General features: G+C 38.5%; 1 long non-coding RNA gene across 1 annotated transcript; it reads left to right on the top strand.

The window, feature by feature from the left end:
- Positions 1-2,280: 2,280 nt before the first annotated feature.
- Positions 2,281-4,118, top strand: LOC139711874 (uncharacterized). The gene is made up of 3 exons (XR_011709539.1): positions 2,281-2,379; positions 2,912-2,990; positions 4,001-4,118. It is a non-coding gene; the product is annotated as an uncharacterized lncRNA (long non-coding RNA).
- The last annotated feature ends 2,670 nt before the right edge of the window (positions 4,119-6,788 follow it).

The following is a 6,788-nucleotide window of genomic DNA, read 5'->3' as shown; positions in this document are numbered from 1 at the left end:
TGAGTGAGACTGCACTGCAGTGTCGACTGCTACGACTCGACTGTACGCACGTAAACTAACCTGTAAATTATCCTACTACGTACAAAACGTGTAGGTTAAAGTTGCAGTCAGTCCCCCTGAGCAGCTGAATCACTTCGTTCTGGTCTGCGATTTCACGGTCTCCCCCACTCAATTTGATCCACTCTTTGGCACACAAAATAGGTTTCGTCTATCTTAGGTTTGTCATAGCCGTGAAATTTTCAAACTTCATCGCTGTTACATGCATAATAACGCATAATAAGTTTCGGCTGAGCAGACGACGTAGACGCGTCGACAGGCTCACAGGGGGCGGCCATTTTGACTCGTAAACAATAATTCTCGATTCGGATTGGATAACATACATCACATGATCGTTCGCGAATGAATATCGTACACGGCAAAGTGTACATATTCAGCTCCTCAGTGACAAAAAAGTTCACTGTTTCCCCCTAAATTACCAAAATACTGCAGGAGGGTTTGTGTCGAACTTTTTCCTGTAGCCTTTTTGGTTATTTGTTTACACGTAGCTGTGGAGAAATTTTAGTGCCGCAGTTGTCGGAACGAAACAAGCGAAAAAACCAGCTCACCCCATGGCCTAGTAGATCCGTCCGGGCATCCCTCGACACCTCGGGGCCGTTCATCTGTGTCATCTATACGGGCACGTACGCGCACCCCGCGCGTGGGGATACATAATCATATAGTATATTTCACTATCGGTACATTAGTATGAGGGTTATCGGAGTGTAAGTGGTTTCAAACTGCTCCGAATGGTCTTGAGAGACGGAGCTGAAATCACAGTTGAGGGAAGGCCGTTCCAGATGCAAACAACACTTCGGAAGAAACTGTGTTGAAAAGAGAGGATTCTGCAGTGATGTTGCCGGAGCTGAGTTGGATGTGGTGGCCTCTGGTCAGGTCTGATGAATGATACAGGTACATTGTATGTTGGAGCAGCAGGGATAGCAACAAGGCCATTGATGATCTTGTATAACATGATGGCCTTGTTGCGTGCACGACGCTCCTGTAGAGACTGCCAGTGAAGGTTGTGTACCATTACAGCCACGCTACTTTGTTGGTTCTAGTCAGCTATCACAAATCTTGTTGCACGTCGTTGGACCATTTCTATATCAGATATTATAAGTTCTTTGGTGTGGGGATCCCAAACTGAGGAGGAGTATTCAAGCGTTGGACTTACATATGTCTTATAAGCTTGTTCCTTGATGTTGGATGGACACCTCCTCAGATTGCGCTGAAGAAAACCAAGTGTACTATTACTCTTCTTACAGATATTTTGTATGTGTGGTTTCCAGCTAAGATTGCAATGAAGTGCATGAATTGCTCTTTCTTTCTTTGCAATGAATGAATGAAGTGGGATCTTCTATGTGCACGAATCAGGACTAAACTCAACACAGGACCTCTATTTAATGTCCTTCATTCTGAGAGACAGCATTTAGTGCTTCTTACAATGTACTACTAGGGGACAACAGGGGGATGGAATACACACCACACACTAGTCGGCTAGACTTGGGAATTGAACCCAGGTCATTCTAGGATTTGAAGGCAGATGTGATGCCCTCTGGAGCCAAATCACAGTAGGAAGTAAAAAAAGAGGGGAAAAAATGTGATCTCTGTCAGTTGATGGTGTGCTAGCTGGTCATGAAACAATATCCCAGGTGGGAAATAAAAAAAAAAAAGATATATTCTACCATCAATAAATTTTTATTCATCTGGTAATGGGGCAGAGATGCAATATTTCGGAAAATTTCCGGAATTCCGGATTTTTCCAAAAAGAGGGAAGCTTTCCGGAATTTCCGGCAAGCTGGCAAAAAATCTGTATTTCTCGATTCTTTGGGAATGCGTGAATAACTACTGAGATAATGCGCCTATTCGCTCTCTCCGTCTCTAGCTCTCTCGGCGACCTCCGTACGCGTATTAATAATACATGCAGCAACGATGTTTTTCTTTCAAAGCATTTGCCAATTTGATGAGTGTCATCATTGATGGGGAATAGACTCTACTTTACAATGAAACTGACTTTTTTCCAATGGCAGGGGAACCTAATACTGTATGTGATAAGAAAGAGGGCTGCAAGCAGGCAGCTCAAATACTGCTTCTCTGTTGTTGTAGTTGTTGTTGTTGTTTGTTTGTTTGTTTTTGTTTTTTGTACGTCAAAATGTTTTAAAGTGCAGTTTCTTCCCTTCAGTTTCATTGTCCTTGGGATTCACAGTATATTTTGTCGCTATTTCGTCTTCCCATTGGCATACAGGCATTCGTCAACCCAATTGCTGCAGCAAGAGCTAATGGCCCAAGGCCCCAGGCCGGACCCACCATCCAGGATTACCTCAACCGCCCCAGGCCAACATGGTATGAAAGAGTTCCTGCCCGCTTGACAGCCTTTTAATACCACTCACCAATTTAGGCGCATCCTGCTATATGTAACAAAGTCCCCAGAACTGGCAATTTTCTTTCGTTGTATTGACGTAACGTTTTAATTGAAGAGAATTTTGTGCATTAAACTTTAATGCTAGTCATTTTGGGGGGCAAAATGTTTGCTTCATAGTTACAAAATTTTGCTATAGCCTTGTTCATTGTAACTGGAGTGCCATGTACTTGATTTATGCATCGACTGCCACTGATTGTATTTCAGTTTGTTTACCTTTTCATTTTTCTGCTGAACTGCAGTGTAATGTCAATGGAAGAATTTATGCATGTACCACCATCTGCATTATAACTGTTTGGTGTTACAAGTGACACCTTTCAGTTATGGGGTCTTATTATCCATTTCAAATAAGGTGAGGACCAGAAAATATTGTATTCTCATAACTGTAGTCCTAAGGTCTACATACACATTGTAACTCTCACTTTGGAAATCTCTTGTGTAAACTATTTACTGCAGGGAAGAATGGCAAGAAGAGCAGAAGAAAAAAGAGGCAAAATCCAGCAGTTTGGCTGGCTGGGAAGAGAAGATGAACCTGGCAAGTACAGAATACAACTGTTTTATTTATTTCATTTTTTTTTTTTTGGGGGGGGGGGGGCGGGGGAGGGGGAGGGACGCGGTTTTGTTTACTTATTTTTAGCTTTTTAGTGTATAAGTACATAGTACATTGTAATTCTATGATATGGTAATATCTATATTTTTGCTGTTCAGTTATTTTGCGGCTAAAGGTCGAGGCCATCAAGTTGTCGTGGGTTGCCTACAATATATATCTTGTACGTTTAAAATGATGTCCATAAGAGTATTTTGCATACATGTGCAACAATGATTTAACTCAGTTTCCAACAAATGCAGTAAATGTATTGAGATTGATAGGGCAATGAGCTGGTGTGATACGTAGTTGGCATTGAAATATGCAAATGAGAAAGGTTTAAAGGTCATAGACAAATTGTAATATTTCACCCTTGTGCTCGTGCAGTAATACATCACATTTGTAGGTACCAAGGCATGTTGCGAGACTCCCTTTAGCATGACTGGGGGTAATTCATTAGATATTATTTGTTGGCCTGGTGGCAGTAAAGTGAAGTAAAGTGAACAGAAGTCAACATCAAATTCTGAAATGCTACTGTTTTGCTCCAAATGTATGAAATGGTTATAGAATTGTGTGTCATAGCTACTTAATAGGTGTTTGACAAAATGAAGTAAAACCCTAGATAAAAGATCGAGATTAAAAACTAGAAATAATGCTGTCTGCTAGTTGAAAAAGGGCATTTTCATCTCAAGCGAGTGAGATATGGAAATGCAGTATTGTGGGACATATTTAAATGACCTTGGAAAAGTTTTGTTAGGGTCAGGAGTCAAAGGTTATGGCCAAATGCTTCATTGAAAGTGCACAGACCCAAGAAATTTTTAAATTTATTTCGTTGTGTGAATGGAATTGATTACAGAAAAGTTTGCAAAAACATAAAAGTTGACATTTAAAAAAGTTAAGATGTATACAGTATTGACACTTTTCATTCTATATGCTTTTCCTTTCCTGCTCCTGTGCAGAAATTTAGGGAAGATCTGAGGAAAGCGAGAGAAAAAGCTCTTGGAGGATCGAGTGCAAAGAAGAAGGTATGGGCGCAGAAAATAAAATCAAAGGCGTGCCAAGTAACGTTGGTGATGGAGATGATGAAAACTTGTAAACATTTGATGTTGTGTACAAATTGAAGGCTGTTCAATCTGGCTTTTGGTGTTAGTAGTGTACCAACACTGAATCTGTCCTGCTCTGTGGTAAAACCCTTGGATATGAAAAGCCACAATTTTTACCATGTATTGCCCTACTTTTGTGTTGGGACATTGTGGATTTGTTGAGTTTAAGTTGCCTTTCTAATTGAGCTTTAAATAATCATGACTTGATTCAACAGCAGCACAATTCTACCGAACAAAAAATGCATGATATTGACTATATGCTTTGTATGTTCTTTTGGAGGCTTGTCAATTGTCTCTTTTTGCAAATGAGTGTGTTTAGCAAAAGCTTTTTGCGGTAGTGAAGAAGTTCACTATGTGACCTTAAATGTACTTTTGATAGGTGGGTCATTATCAGTGGGCAGCAATAATAACAAGCATTTGCACCAGGAATAAAATTGATAGTAACCCCTATGACACAGAACAAGCACGCCACCTACAGAATGAAATAAATGACTGTGGGAAAGGCTAATGGCTATTGATTTGGTCCAGCTATGATGTTGTCAATGCCCCCACCCATTGTGCTCATCACAATGAAATTTCATTTTTTATAAGTAATTGTTGAACATGTTTTTCTGAAAAAAAGCTTGAAATTGTAAATTTGTTATGTGAATTGCTCATACATACATTGTTTTTTCTTCTTTAAATGCCCCTAGGATAAAAAGGCAAAGAAGAAGAAAAAGAAACGAGCGAGGGTGAGTTTCAAAGCACAAAGTATCTGTGTAGTTATTTCTTATCTCACAGACCTATGCACTTCATAATTGTGAACACTGCTAAAAGTTGTTTGCCTCCATAAATGAAGCAAAATTTTAACTCATTGCAAAAATGACTTCAATTATTTATTTCCCCCATTGTTGCGTTGTGTGTAAGTTAGGATCTTGGAGAAGAGAAAGCTGTTGAAGCTCAACTTTGTTCGTGTTTGACATTGCAAAAATTGTTTTGAAGGTGATTTGTTTGAGATTTCACTGTAATGTTGTGCATACGAGTACGTCAAAACTTATTCTTCAGTGAAGGTACAGTATACCATTGGATAGATTAAAACACACACACACACACACACACACACACACACACACACACAAAAGGGAAAGAAACTGTAAATCTGAAGGGATGCGTGAGCGAAAGTTTCTGAAGGAAGGGAGTGCATAATATGAAAAAAAAAAAGAGAGAGCAATTGGTATTGGAAATGTACAAAAGATGAATTGTTGTTATGGAGCAAACATGTACTTAAAACTTGACTTGTTTGAATATTTTTCTAATATTTTTTTTTCATATTTTTCTATCTCCAGCATGGCATTGTATGGTCGCTTCAAAATTGACTAACCTCACCTCATCTTTGAAATATCTGTTGTTGTTGTTGTTTTTTTTTCTGTTAGTTGTCTATTTGCACAAAGCAGTACCAAAAATTACATCCTTATTTTGGAAAAATTTTTGTCCCAGGAGTTGAATTTCATGCTTTGTCTGCTGTGCACAATAAGTTGCGTCTGAAAATATACATCTACACTGTACATGTTGGAAGAGGTTGTGTCCTGTCTGTTGCATTTGATTCTTTGGAAGAATTTAGAAAACCTTGTTTCTGTTTTTAGCACAATGTGACAAATGATAATAGACTTTTTGTATTAAAGCAGAGTTCATGTGAGATTTGAGAACGTTTGCTCTTCATTGTGTTCTGTTATAGTTTCTCATAGTAATCGCACGTTTGTTTACAATCAGCTTGACTCTGTATCTCACCGTTTTCATCACCTTACAGCAGACCTCTGCGAGTGTTATGTCTGTGGACTTGGCATTTGCGTGAAAACATTGACAATCTATTCACACTGATTATTCACTTAGCAAATTTTGCTGCACTTCATTAGTTGGGCTGCAGAAAGTTCATGCAAATGCCCGTGGTTCATTAAGTTTATTCTGGATCGATTTGATAAGATTCATATAATTGTATGTTTTATATCTTATAGGAAGTCAGGGGCCCACTGGCCTTGGTTTCTGTTGCACAAATATGACAAAGGGGTGATTTGTTAAGATTTTATTTAGACTGACTATTGTACTTTGCTTGCAGTCAATAGTTATCAAAAAGTAACAGCATTGAGAGGGTTTATGCAGTCATGACTGCTTCTGGAAATCAACAAACAATATGTAAGAGAGATTTGGTATATTCTCGGGTGATCATATTCTTCAGTTCTGCTGCATAATTTTTGGTTCTTTGACAGATGTAGAGTGTCAGAAAAAAAATGTTCAGTATCAAAATTGACATCTTTGAAAGCTAAAATGAATGGCATAGAGTCCTATCTGTCATAATGACCACCTTATAATTATTGTAATCATAATTATAATTGCAATTGTGATTATGATTATTATAATTACAATTATCAACATTATAACAATTGTAATTATTGAGATTCTTTATTACAAGGCCACTAGAGTCTTTGTGTAGGAACTTTTGTGAAGATGTGTGTGAGCAGGAAGTGTGAGTTGTTATGGACACTTTTTACCGATAAAATTCTATAAAGTCAGAATGGCTGCCACCCTACACTTTATGTGGCCATTCTTTTTTAATGTTCCTTGAGTCATGACAATACATGGGCTAAATTGTATGCTATCCAAATTGCAA

The sequence above is a fragment of the Diadema antillarum genome, unplaced genomic scaffold (assembly GCF_040938485.1).
Source record: "Diadema antillarum isolate AM-2024a unplaced genomic scaffold, OU_Dant_1.0 seq00001718_RagTag, whole genome shotgun sequence".
Classification (NCBI taxonomy): Eukaryota; Metazoa; Echinodermata; class Echinoidea; order Diadematoida; family Diadematidae; genus Diadema; species Diadema antillarum.
The sequence above is the reverse complement of the archived record's forward strand: the minus strand, read 5'-3'. Positions and strand labels throughout refer to the sequence as shown.